This window comes from Schistocerca americana, chromosome 1 (genome assembly GCF_021461395.2).
Source record: "Schistocerca americana isolate TAMUIC-IGC-003095 chromosome 1, iqSchAmer2.1, whole genome shotgun sequence".
NCBI lineage: Eukaryota > Metazoa > Arthropoda > Insecta > Orthoptera > Acrididae > Schistocerca > Schistocerca americana.
Genome location: NC_060119.1, coordinates 246103783 through 246118351, shown reverse-complemented (window position 1 = coordinate 246118351; position 14569 = coordinate 246103783). Strand labels below are relative to the sequence as shown.

At 43.3% G+C, this 14569-nt stretch overlaps 1 protein-coding gene across 1 annotated transcript in view; it reads left to right on the top strand.

Annotated features, from left to right (window-relative positions):
• LOC124621801 overlaps positions 1-14569 on the top strand; it is a 175682-nt gene that overhangs the window by 99591 nt on the left and 61522 nt on the right. The window lies entirely within an intron of this gene.

The following is a 14569-nucleotide window of genomic DNA, read 5'->3' as shown; positions in this document are numbered from 1 at the left end:
CAGAATTTTCTTCATCATTTCAACATTTTATATTATTACTGAGTCATTGTCTGTTAATAAATTTATTCCTGTGTTTTATTAGTCCATCTCCTCTACCTCCTCTCTTTGTCCATCTCCTGCTTATCGCCTTCCTCCCCCTGTGATCATCTGTCCTTCCCCCCTCTCTGTCTGTCTGCTCCTGCCCCCTCTCTCCTTCTGCTCCTTCTCCTCCGTTCTTCTCTCTCCTCGTCCTCCTCTATCTCCTCGTAACCCCCTCTGTCTTCTCTTCAAGTTCCATCTCCTCATCTCCATATCTCTACCTCCTCCTCTCCTCTTTCTGTCCTTCTCGCTCTCTCCCTGTCCTTCTCCCTCCTCCCTCCTCTCTCTGTCTATCTCCTCCTCTTCCCTTTCTCGATCAGTCTCCTCTCTCTCTGTCCATTTCTTCCTCTCCCACTGTCTGTGTTTACCTCCTTGTCCCCCGTCTCTCTGCCCCCTCTTCCTCCCATTCTGTCCGTCTCTTCTTCTTTCCTGTCTCTATCCATATGCTCCTTCCCCCACTGTCCATCTGCTCCTTCCCACTCTGTCCACCTCCTTCCACCTCTAATCTCCTCCTCTCCCTACATCTCGTCCTCATCCCTTAAGTCAATCCCCTCCTGCGTCTCTTCTCTCTCCACGTTGTCACACCAATAGGGAGTTTCTGGTTCTTACCCTCGCAGTATTTCTTTCCCGGGGTTTAGGAGGCGCTTTTGCCCGTGGCATTGCTCGTATTCCCACATGTCACATTTTGAATCCTGCAAAACATCCTTCTGAACGCCGATTTCGTGCCAGGCCTCACCGAATGATATCGATACCTCTACTCAGTGCAGCAGTCCGTGAAGAATGGGCCGCCATTCCCCAAGAAACCTTCCAGCATCTGACTGAACGTATGCCTGCGAGAGTGAAAGCTGTCATCAGGGGTAAGGGTGGGCCAGCACAATACTGAATTCCAGCATTACCTATGGAGGGCGCCACGAACTTGTAAGTTATTTTCAGTCAGGTGTCCGGATACTTTTGATCACGTAGTCTATTATGCATATAAACACATTACAGGCCATTTTCAAACCTATGGTGTTGGTGATGTGTGTTAACACAGGGTTCCATCATTTATGTATAGACGGGGTACTACTCAAGAGCAGCCTTGACTATGGCTTGTAGTCAACCTCTGTTGTCGATATCCCTCTGTAGTTCTGTAGTTATTAGCGCCCTCATCGTCCTCTTTGCATGTTACTCCATGCCTCTGAAACATATGTCGTTCTGCTGACGTGTAGTGAGCATCAAATTTTTCATGACTCGAAATAATAGTAAGACACTGCGCGCCAATCCGCTTTAGAATACTGTCGGAATGGTCCGAACAAAACTGTACAGGCATCATGGCACTTGTGTGGACTGCGAAGTTTCCATATCCCATTTACATTGAGTACAGTCTCGATGATATCTAGAGGAATGTAAACAGCGTATTCTCGTCCGAAACCTGTGAGCTCTTTACTCTACTGAATTAAGAACAAAGAAGACGAAAGTTGAGTTCGGGTGTTCTGCCGGTGGTCCGTGTCTTCCCCACACGATATTTCCACGCCACAACTCGACGCCTTCATCAGGTGCCCCTGAAATTGGCTGCCTGGCTGATCCTTTCCGTATGTTTGCCTTGGCGGGACCTGTATTTCCGTCTGCTGTCCGCTCCGGATCGACCGGTCCCTCTTCGATCCGCAGGACACCCGACCCCATAGAGATCACAACGAATCACCCGGAAAGGCTGAAAGTTGTAAACAGAAACAAAACATAGACTAAAATGGGCTAAAGACCTGCTTTTCAACAGGAAATAGTGAAGAAACAGCAGTATATAAGTATCCAAGAGTAGAGTATAATCAAAACATGATAAGATATTCAACAGATGTCATGTTAGCGTGTAAGTGTACCCTCAAGATATAAGCGTTCAGATGTGGAAAAAACATTTTTATAGATGTAACAGCACAAGAAAAATCTTTCCCAACACTAAACCAGTGAGTATGGTGTATTGTTAGCTCTAGATATCACACATACTAGGTAGCAATTTGCCAAGCTCTTTACGAAGTAGTCCTGGGTTCTAATACCAATTGATTGCGCCCTTGAAAAAGTGTTACGTTAAAGACCCTCTGTTAAGTTTCATTTCGCATCTGCGTTTCTAATGATTTGATGAGGTCTGGTAAGATTTCATCTCTTGTGCCAAACGTTTCATCCCAGAGTGGCATTCACACCCGTTCGCATGTTGCATACATCCCACTCTCCATCTTGCCCCACAATTTTCGCTGCGTGTCGGCTTCTAGTTCCATGATCAGATGTCCTAACACCCTGTCCCTTATTCTCGTCAGTGTTTTCTATATATTCCTTCCCTCGACGATTCTGCGGAGAACTTTCTCATTCCTTACCCTACCATTTCACTATATCCACTGTCGGTCCACAAAATGATTTTCTTGTAACTCTGCATCTGATGATGAGGCTGAAGTGGCTGAAAAACTGTTTATGGTTGAATAAATCGTTAAAAAATCGACTGGCTGCATATTTATTACCAGGCAAATCGACGTCTTACCTTATCAGTCGCCGGCCGCTGTGGCCGAGTAGTTGTAGACGCTTCAGTCCGGAACCGCGTGACCGCTACGGTCGCAGGTTCGAATCCTGCCTCGGGCATGGATGTGTGTGATGTCCTAAGGTTATTTAGGTTTAAGTAGTTCTAAGTTCTAGGGCACTGATGACCTCAGATGTTGAGTCCCGTAGTGCTCAGAGCCATTTGAACCTTATCAGTCCATAATTTCCAACATTCTACTGCAGCACAGCATCTCAAATGTTTCTATTCTTTTCTATTATGGTTTTCCTGCAGACCACGTCTCACTGCCATACAATGTTGTGCTCCAAAAGTACATTCTCAGAAACTAATTGCTCTAATGTTTGGTACTAGCAGACTTTTCATGATCAAGAATGACGTTTTTTCCAGTCTTAGTGTACCTTTTATGTCGTCCTTTCTCCGTGTGTCATGGGTTATTTTGCTATTTAGGCAGTAGAATACATTAACTTCATATACTTCGTGATCACCTGTCCTGATGTTAAGTTTGTCGCTGTTCTCATTTCTGCTGCTCCTCTTTACTTTCGTCTTTCATCAGTTTACTCTCAATCCATATTGTGTACTCATTAGACTGTTCATTCCATTCAGCAGATCCTGTAATTCATGTTCACCTTCACCGTGTCATCAGCGAATTTTAACAATGATATCCTTTTGCCTTGAATTTTAATCCCACTCCTGAACCTTCTTTTATTTCCATCATTACTTCTTCGATATAAAGATTGAACAATCTGGGCGAAAAATTACATCCCTGCCTTACACCATTTTTAGCCCTCCCGGTTGGCCGTGCGGTCTAACGCACGGCTTTCCGGGTGGGAAGGAGCGCCTGGTCCCCGGCACGAATCCGCCCGGCGGATTTGTGTCGAGGTCCGGTGAACCGGCCAGTCTGTGGATGGTTTTTAGGCGGTTTTCTATCTGCCCCGGCGAATGCAGGTTGGTTCCCCTTATTCCGCCTCAGTTTACACCATGTCGGCGATTGCTGCGCAAACAAGTTCTCCACGTACGCGTACACCACCATTACTCTACCACCCAAACACAGGAGTTACACTCGTCTGGTGTGAGACGTTCCCTGCGGGGTCCACCGGGGGCCGAACCGCACAATAACCCAGGGTTCGGCGTGGGGCGGCGGAGGGGTGAAGTGGACTGCGGTAGTCGTCGTGGGGTTGTGGACCACTGCGGCTGCGGCGGGGACGGAGCCTCTCCGTCGTTTCTAGGTCCCCGGTTAACATACAATACAATAGAACACGCCATTTTTAATGCGAGCTCTTCGTTCTTGGTCTTCCAGTCTTATTGTTCCCTCTTGGTTCTTGTACACCCGTCTTTCCCTGTATCTTACTCCTAGTTTCCTCAGGATTTCGAACATCTTGCACCATTTTGCATTGTCGAATACTTTTTCCAGGTCGACAAATCCTGCGAACGTGTGTCAACTTTTCTTCAGTCTTGTTTCCGTTAGCAATTGCAACGTCAGAACTGCCTCTCTCGAGCCTTTATAATCCTAAAGCCAAACTGATGGTCATCTAACAGATCTTCAGTTTTCATTTCCATTCTCATGCATATTATTCTTTATTTCTTAGACTATTCATTTCCCTCAACAAGTTCTGAAATGCTTCCTCACTCCCACTGATGATAGTATATCATCGAATCTGTTCATCCCGTATTTTAATCCCACCCCTCATCATTTTTTAAATTTCCTTCATTCTCCGATATGGAAGGTGAATAGTAGAGATGAAACACTGCAAGCCTGCCTTCCACATGGTTTTTATCTATTTTTTTCAGCCTGATGACTGATGAATTGATCTTCCAATCTTATTGTCCCATCTTCCCGTCTTGGTTCTTGTACATGGTTCCAGTACATATCGAAAATTATCCGGCCCTCCCGATACCGTACACTCAATGTTTCAGGAAGATTTAAAACATGTGGCACGTTTTACACCGCCGAACACTTTTTCTCTGTCGACAAATCCTATAAATAATTTGGTGACGATCAATGGCCAGGCAGAAGTCTTTCAATTGGACGCCATTTCGGCGACTTGCATGTTCCCAATCTATCCCAGTTATCCAACCGCGAAAAGAGAAAGTTTAATATTAAATCCAAATCACATGTCGTTCCTGATGGCTCCTCACACCGCTGAGAGGTGAAGGCTAAATCAAAGGCAAACTCAAACCTTCCATAGTCCTTCTGGGATTCGATCCCGCGAACTCTCGGGCCAACGACAAATCCTATGAGGCTTTCTCGATTTTTGTTCAGTCTTGCTTCCATTATCAAGCAGCCCTTAAGAATTGCCTCTGCAGTGCCCTTATCTTTCGTAAGGCAGTGCTAATTGTCATCTAATGTATGAATACTTCTTCCACAAGGGACGCCATTATGAGGACTGCGACTGTTGATAAATACAAATAAAATAACCTCTGCGTCTGTCGCTTGTTTGTTTTAAAACTACGCTTTCCGATGGTTCACACCACCATCTTCAGGTGGAGACTTGTTTATTTAGATAGATGGTGTTGATGATGCAGACCAAGGGCAGTGTAGGCTATGTGGCGTCTTTCGCTAATGATAAAAAATGCTTATTTGGGAAAGGCACTTCTGGGGCTAAAATACACTGTAAGAAATTTATCTTTTTTCTCAAAAGTGCTTTTTCTAAATAAATAATTTTTATAATTTACTCAAAAGTGCATTTTCTAAATAAATAATTTTTATAATTAGCAAAAGACGCAATATAACGTACAATGCCTTAGGTCTGTATTCGTCACGAACACCAGCTATGTAAATGAACAAGTCTCCGCCTGAAGATAATGGTATGAACCATCGAAACTCGTAGTGGCAAAATAAACAAGTGACTGGCGCAGAAACTGTTTTATTTGTATCTAGCGGATCCTCAAGTTCCTTTTCTATTGTTTTTTATATCATTCTTGTCAGAAACTTCTGGCATTTATTTGTCCTTGTTATTTTCGAGATTGTGTGCTTGATGTTTTTCCAAACGCCGGTCGGTACGTCTTCACGTTCATTGATTTTTACACACTAACTTCAATAGCTGCCACTTCCGCCAGTCATTTTAGAAATTCTGAAAGAATGTTATCTATCCTTTTTTCCTTCTTTCGTTGCAGAACTGTGTTCACTACAACTATTATTTTGCTACTTATTGTGCGAGACGTCAGCGAGCTGTAATTTATATGTGTGGTGTTACAGGCACACTCGTGCCGATTCTATGAGAAAAGCGATTGGTGATATTTTATGAACCCTCCTAGACCGGTAGCGGACGTGGGACGCACACAAACATTCCGCGCCCGTACGCCACAAGCGGCGGATCAGTAAATACGTTAGATTTGAGTGCCGGCGCGCCAACGGCGAACCACGTGGCCTCGCCGGCAGGTGGGACCTTGCCGGGAGCGTGGGACGGCCTATGATGTCATGCAGAGCGTCGCATGAGACGCGTGACGCTGCGAATCGGTAAAACGGCTTCCGTCGGTCAGGCCGCGCTTGAAACTGCTGGAGCACTGACCGTTGGTTCCGTCGTTGCCCCTACAGAAGGCATATTGCATTGAGCCAGCGCACTTTCTTCGAAGAACACACTTACAAATCCTTAGCACCCCTATTTTGGGCTATGTTTAAGCTACCGACGGAAGTCAGCATCTTCACTAGCGAAGTCTTTCCAATTAAGGAAGCACTTCAATATGCTGCAAATGAGTTCGAAGTCATCCTTATTATCACGGATTCGAGGAGTGCACTGGAAAACCTGGAAAAGCAGCAATGGGGCTCCAACACTAACCGTCCTGTTATAATTAAGTTACCCTACCAGTGTGAAAGTCAACATAAACGCTTCTAGTTATTATGGATCAAGGGTCACTACGATATCTCATGTAACGAGATGGCGGTACACCTGACGAAGCAAAGTGTGACTGATAGCCAACTGCAGCTGCCTTCTACATACAGTTTTTGTTGCTGGTGTAAGGAAAAAGATCATCAAGAATGGTCACATACGTGGGAGATCTCACAACAGTTCAGAGGAAGACATTATACCGCAATACAACAAGGTATTCCGCGGAAAAACTAGCTGTCTCAAAACAAGCTACCTAGAAGTCATACTACAACTACAACGCGCATCTGGGTGGGTCTCGGCTTTTACCCCTCACTTCTTTATAGGATGAAAGCTCAGCCATCTTCATACTGCGGAGACCACCCAACTGAAATTGCAGACTTCAACCATGTGATACTAGTATGTTCACGCTATTGCAGACAACTCCGCAAATTTCTTAAGGCTTTGATCATTGCAGGAACTCCCCAACATACATCAATGACGGACCTGTTTCGACAGCTGACCACATCGGACTATGACAGTGTTGCTCAGTTTCTTCAAGAAAAGACAGATGTGAAAGCTCCAACGTAAGAAGTTGTGATATATGGACTGTGTTGAGTGAATGAATATACAGACTGTACCATGAAGGTTACCTTTAATTAATGTAATTTCTAATGTGTGTTTGTATATGTGATATTGTATACCACTTCTCTGCCTAAATGGTTAATGCCAAAGGCCAAAAAATTGTGTATATTTATTTATTTATATTTTTATATTTAAAAAATCCGTAACGCACGCCGAGTGAGATTACGCGACGGATGACAGACAGAAGGCAGAAAAACTGAAATATTTCCGATTTTTACTCACTGCGGAAAACTCCAGTGTGGTTTTTCCTTTCAAACACTCCATGTTGGCAGAAATGGTAGATATACAGAAATATACAGATATACAGAAAATTAACTAAAATCCCTGAACAAAAGAAAGGTGATATGGTCTAGTGAGATGCCTGTTTGATTCTATATACAGAATTATAGGTACAAACGAAATAGTTGCTAGAGCTGGGGTTGCCAAACCTTTTCTCTAGCGGTATACTTTGAGAGTCCTGGTACTTTGATGGAATATCTTGTTTATTTTGAAGGTTAATAAAAGTTTAAATAATGAGAAAAACTTGTTTTATCGAGTGATAATCGCAGTTTTATATCATAACTAATAATACAGAAATCATAATAAGATTTAAAAAGATAATTACTGTCGTCAAAATGTTGAGAAAGAGAAACGCCATGTTATTAACAGTTTTTCGCGGAGCACTTACCCACTTTCGGCGAAAGACCAGCCGTCCGCGGAACACATTTTGGAAAACCCTGGCTAGAGGACAATGAAACAAGCAAATATTCCTAGTATACATAGGTCCCGAAACCAATGGTTCCTCCGATACGACGTATGAACAAGTGCAGTCAGCACAAATGCTACAATACTGTTAATGTCGAAGGCTACGTTTAATTTCGAAACATCGCAACCGAGCCGTAAATTACAAAGTGATAAACGGCAATCGTTTGATTTTATCTTCAATCCTGATAACTAAGTACTGGTAAAGGTCGTTTCTACACCAAGTGCATCATTCATGGCTCGCCAATATACTACGGCCCCTCCAGGTTCTTCGGCATGAAGCCGTTCTTTATTTTTTTTGTGAGATATTTAAAAGCCTTGACGTATTCTTGCCCTCTTGATAGAGTAGATGAACTCTGTATTCAGAGCACGCCTAAGATTTTTGAATGCGTACGGGCACCTGATGAAGCCTTGCCTTCGTAGGAAATGTGGCCATATTGAACACTTGATGTAATGTCAGGATGGATTATAGTGACGTAATGAGTTCGTCCTAGAGTGCACATCTGCAGTCTGGATCGTCAGAGACAGCCACAAGGCCTTCATGTATTTAGTCGTAATACGTAGTATCAGGGCAACATCAGACTCTGGACCTGTACAGGGTTTCGCAGAAGCTCAACATTCAGGGATATGACAGTAACGATCATTCGAAGCAAAAAGTCTGGTAAACTTGGGTTCTAAAATGCACACCTTAAGAGCTATGAACTCTTCTTCACCTTCGATACAGTGAAACAAATCTCTTCTATTGCAAGCTCTTTGCTGTCCATATTTTGACTGCAGATAGTGTGGAGCAAAACAAGAAAGCAATGTACAGTAAAGATTGGCTCTGAAGTCCATACCTTAAGAGCTATGAGTACTTGTTCACCATCTGTTCTACTGAGCTCACAGCTCTTAGGGTTTGCGTTTTAGAGCCCACGTTTACTAGGCAATTTTTTCGTGTTTTGATCCATACTAACCCGAAACATGAAAAGCAAAGAGCTTGCAGTAGAAGAAATTTGTTTCACAGTACCGAAGACGAAGTAGTTGACATAGCTCTTGAGATATGCATTTTAGAGGCAATGTATACTAGACTTTTTCGCTTCAAATGATGGTTTATGCTATATCCCTGAATGCTGACGATTCCTCATGGGACACTATGTGTTTAGTAGAATTATTTGCTTGTTTCATTGCCCTCTACTCGCTCCTTTCGTTTGTATCTGTTATAGTCAAACACTCTTTAGATTAGTGAAAGAACTTGCACTATTTCCCAGGAGCAGTTTATCGTCGATCGTTGGGACAACCAAGCTTTGCAATCGGCAGGGAAATTGAGCAAGGGCTTCATGTTTTCATAAAAATGTCAGCCCACATCCTTTCCGTTTACCTTTTTGAGAATTGTGGGACAAGTTTTATACTCGTGAATTATAAATCTCCTTTGCAGGGACCAATACGAATTTCGCAAATAACTTTCTTGGGAAAGTCACCTTGTTCTGTTCGTGCACAGATTCACAAGGTTGTAGATATGGGTGCACATGTTGATGCTATGTTTTTGAATGTCGAGGAGCACACGATACTATTGTCTTATGCTGAAAATACGAAATTAAGGAATATCTGACCAGCTTTGTGACTGGATTTAGGGTAAACTTGCAGACGGAACTCAGATGTAAAATAAATTCAGAGGTGCGGTAAAGAAGCGTTATAGGGCTATTACTGTTCATAAAAATTAAAAATCACCTGATGGATAACTTCGGGCGCCCCGTGTCGCGTTGTGCATCTTGGAGATGCTCACTATTAAGATTCCGAGAGTGTAATTTCGAAGGAGAGTTCCTGAAGTATATCTCGCAAAAATGACCATGACGGGAAAATCAGAAGAGTTACTGCAGAAGTTGGACCATTATAGAATAAGAGGGTTAGCTCACAATTGGATCGTCTCAGACTTTAAGAACAGACAGCAAAATGTCATTCTCCACAACGATAACGGCTGTGTTATACAGTCTGATTGGGTGATGGAGGAGGGGTGGGGGGGGGGGGGGGAAGTTGCTCATTGATCAGTTCAGGGATCACTACTGTTTCTTAGGTAACGGCCTTTCCGCAATGGATACACCGGTTCCCGTCAGATCACCGAAGTTAAGCGCTGTCGGGCGTGATCGGCACTTGGATGGGTGACCATCCTGTCCGTCAGGCGCTGTAGCCAGTCTTCGGGGTGAACTCAGCCTCGTGATGCCAATTGAGGAGCTACTCGACCGAACAGTAGCGGCTCCGGTCAAAGAAAACCATCGTGACGACCGGGAGAGCGGTGTCCTGACCACACGCCCCTCCTATCCGCATCCTCAGCTAATGATGACACGGCGGTCGGATGGTCCAGATGGGCCACTTGTGGCCTGAAGACGGAGTGCTACTGTTTCTTATGTATACCCATAGTATGCCTTCTAATATGTCAGGCGACTCTAAAATAGTTCTGTTTGCTGATGACACTAGCTCGGTAATGAAGGATGGTGAGTGCAACATAGACCATGTATCCATTAGCGCAGTTCAGGACGTAATTTCATGGCTTGTAGAAAATAAATTGGTACTAAATCACAGTAAGACTCAGTTTTTGCAGTGTACAACATATAATTCAACAAGAACTGATACACTACTGGCCATTAACATTGCTACACCACGAAGATGACGTGCTACAGACGCGAAATTTAACCGACAGGAAGAAGATGCTGTGATATGCAAATGATTAGCTTTACAGAGCATTCACACAAGGTTGGCAACGGTGGCGACACCTACAACGTGCTGACAGGAGGAAAGTTTCCAACCGATTTCTCATACACAAACAGCAGTTGACCGGCGTTGTCTGGTGTTACGGTGAGTAAGGAGGAGAAATGCGTACTATCACGTTTCCGACTTTGATAAAGGTCGGATTGTAGCCTATCGCAATTGCGGTTTATCGTATCGCGACATTGCTGCTCGCCTTGGTCGAGATCCAATGACTGTTAGCAGAATATGGAATCGGTGGGTTCAGGAGGGTAATATGGAACGCCGTGATGGATCCCAACGGCCTTGTATCACTAGCAATCGAGATGACAGGCATCTTATCCGCATGGCTGTAACGGATCGTGCAGCCACGTCTCGATCCCTGAGTCAACACATGGGGACGCTTGCAAGACAACAAGCATGGACTATCAGCTCGGAGACCATGACTGCGGTTGCCCTTGACGCTGCATCACAGACAGGAGCGCCTGCGATGGTGTACTCAACGACGAACCTGGGTGCAGGAATGGCAAAACGTCATTTTTTTCGGATGAATACAGGTTCTGTTTACAACATCATTATCGTCGCATCCCTGTTTGGCGACATCGCGGTGAACGCACGTTGGAAGCGTGTATTCGTCATCGTCATACTGGCATATCACCCGGCGTGATGGTATGGGGTGCCATTGGTTACACGTTTCGGTCACCTCTTGTTCGCATTGACGGCACTTTGAACACTGGACGTTACATTCAGATGTGTTACGACCCGTGGCCCTACCCTTCATTCGATCCCTGCGAAACCCTACATTTCAGGAGGATAATGCACGACTGCATGTTGCAGGTCCTGTACCGGCCTTTCTGGATACAGAAAATGTTCGACTGCTGCCCTGGCCAGAACATTCTCCAGATCTCTCACCAGCTGAAAACGTCTGGTCAATGGTGGCCGAGCAACTGGCTCGTCGCAATACGCCAGTCACTACTCTTGATAAACTGTGGTATCGTGTTGAAGCTGCATTGGCAGCTGTATCTGTACACACCATCCAAGCTCTGTTTGACTCAATGCCCAGGCGTATCAAGGCCGTTATTAAGGCCAGAGGTGATTGTTCTGGGTACTGATTTCTCAGGATCTATGCACCCCAATTGTGTGAAAATGTAATCACATGTCAGTTCTAGTATAATATATTTGTCCAATGAATACCCGTTTATCATCTGCATTTCTTCTTGGTGTAGCAATTTTAATGGCCAGTAGTGTAGAATCAGTCAAATACCTGGGTTTAACAATTGGCTAATACGAATTGAAATGACAACCTAGGTTCATTGGTAGGTAAAGCAGGTGGCATTTTTTGGTTCATGGCCATGATACTGGGAAAATGCAGTCTTCAAGGGAGATAGCTTACAAAATACTGCTGCGACCTATCCTAGAATACTGTTTTAATGTGGGAGACTCGCACCAAATTGGACTACCAAAGGATATTGGACGTATTCAGTGCAGGAGAACACGAATAAACATGTTTGTTTCAGTCGCTGGAGCGCGTCACGGAAATGCCGAAGAACCTGAAATAGCAGCCCCTTGAAGACAGATTTCAAGTATCCTACGATATTCTACTTTGAAAGTTCCAGCGGTGGGGTGGGGGTGGGAGGAGGGGGGGGGATTTAGGAATGTATTACGGCCTCTGAGTCTGTTCTGAAGATTCAGTAAATTCTGCGACCGTGTACTGAATATTACATACGACTGTCGCTACTAAAGAAGTGAGTGAAAACCTTCGCGAACGCCGCCTCCTTTAATCTAAAGGGAAAACAACAGAATGTTTTTATCGTTTTAATAAAACGTGGCACGTCACCAGCCACTCATACAGTCGGCCAGCATTCATAGCAGTTTAATATTCCAGAAAAATATGATAAAATAGGTAAGGAAATTTCCGATTCATTCCTTACAAAAATTAGGGATTCATTTCTACTTTGAAGTAGAAATGAAATCACTTGGATTGCGCACAGAAATCATTCAGTTGCAGAAACCATAACATTCTCCTCAAAATGCTTCATTTTATAATTACTTGTACTTTCATGCAGGAAAATTTGCAACAGCAAAGAATATAGTCTTTCCATGTGACTGTATGTCTATTGTTCTGTTTTTTTAAAAGACTGTCCAGTCATTCGCGATTGTGTAGTATTTCGACATAATAGGACACAAAGCACGATGGAACAAAAATTTCCGTTTCATTTCCTTTCCTCTGGTAGACTCGACCGATATGCTCGTGCGTTCTCATATCCTGCGACCTAACCGTTTTTTTTTTTTTTTAATAAAGAGGCACGGAAAACTAGTCCCATTGCTCGTAAGAGTCATTCGGTCGCAAAAAATCGAATATTCTCCTCAAAAGCCTGTACTTTAATACATTTTCAAGCAGGACAAGAGAAGCGAACCTTTATAAATCACTGCTGTGCGCAGTTCATGTGTTTTACTCCTTCACAAACCTTCCTTGGGTAGAACAATTGCGAAAGTATTCTCTCCAACTCTCTCTCCTTTAACATTTCAATGGAAAGTCCAGCTAGGTTTCTCCTGACATAAACTCTGCTATTAAGGGACAGCTCCATGTAAGCTGTTATGACTCACCGGCATTTTCTGAAAGCCTTCCGCTTTCCAGGGAGCTTAAAAGCACCAACACATCCAACTGCTTAGCAAAACAAGAACGTCATGCATTCTGACATAGTTGCTATTCCCAAAACGTAATTTTTTTTACATAGAACTGAATTATTTCGAATACATACAGAAAGTGTTTTGCAATACAATTAATTCTGCAGACAGTGTTTCACTATTAAAAAAGCTGTATTTTCTTTTATTATTTCATGACGTGGGAACGATCAAACACTGTCTGTAACATCCTCTATAGCACAAGACCATCAGCTGTTTTCGAGCTGCCGGCCGCGGTGGTCTAGCGGTTCTGGCGCTGCAGTCCGGAACTGCGGGACTGCTACGGTCGCAGGTTCGAATCCTGCCTCGGGCATGGGTGTGTGTGAAGACCTTAGGTTAGTTAGGTTTAAGTAGTTCTAAGTTCTAGGGGACTTATGACCTAAGATGTTGAGTCCCATAGTGCTCTGAGCCATTTGAACCATTTGTTTTCGAGCTACGTAAACATTTAAATTTATTCGTAATTAGAAGAACTTGCTTTAAGTACAGCGTAGATTATATGCGAACTTTGTACCTAGAGTGTACTTCATATTTAGGTTTTATTGCAGTTGACGTTAACTTTAAATTCCATTTGCGATTGTTGCATTTTCGATGCAGGTATTTCTTACCTAATGATTAGTTGCTGGTTGAAACCGATCGTAGTAACAGATTAGTTTTCAATCATTAGCCCCCCCCCCCCTTCCACACTCAAGATTCTTTAAAGAATCGAACTCATAGACATAAAACTGCTTCAAACTAGCTGTTACTTTAGAAAGGAGTTAATGTGCTGGATATTGATATTAAGCACGTAGAAATCTTTACATTTATGAAGTCACATCTCCTAAACTATGTGTCGTACAGTGATACAGTTTTGTAGGTCATCATTCAGTACCACATGTGAATGCTGTCTGAAAAATGTGTTGTGAATAAAACGATTGAAGGTGTCGTGTCTGGGGCTGAAGTTTTGGTGTATGAACAGTTGAAATGTAGCAACCGATAAGCATTTTTCCTTTCATTATTTTTCGGGGATGTCAGCGCGAAAAAGTTCCGGAAAGGTTTGAAATTATATCTAAGTGTTCTTATTGTCAAATACTGGATAAATATAGTGAGGGTAATTTTAACGCTATGAGCTACTCTGCCTCAAGATATACACGCAGTTTCTGACTATAATACGAGTACTTGGTTTATTGTGTTCAATCTTAACGTAAAATTGTGCCGATTAGTGAGTAGATTATCACTAGGGCACGGATTTTGATAACAAGTCACACTTTTTCCTGAACTTTAGGGTGAATTTTGCGATAATTTATGAACGAATCTACGTACTGTAGTGTAGAAAAACGTATTTTCATTGTGCGTATCAAGTCATATTTACATGTATTTCGGCCAACTTTTGCCGAAAATGCAA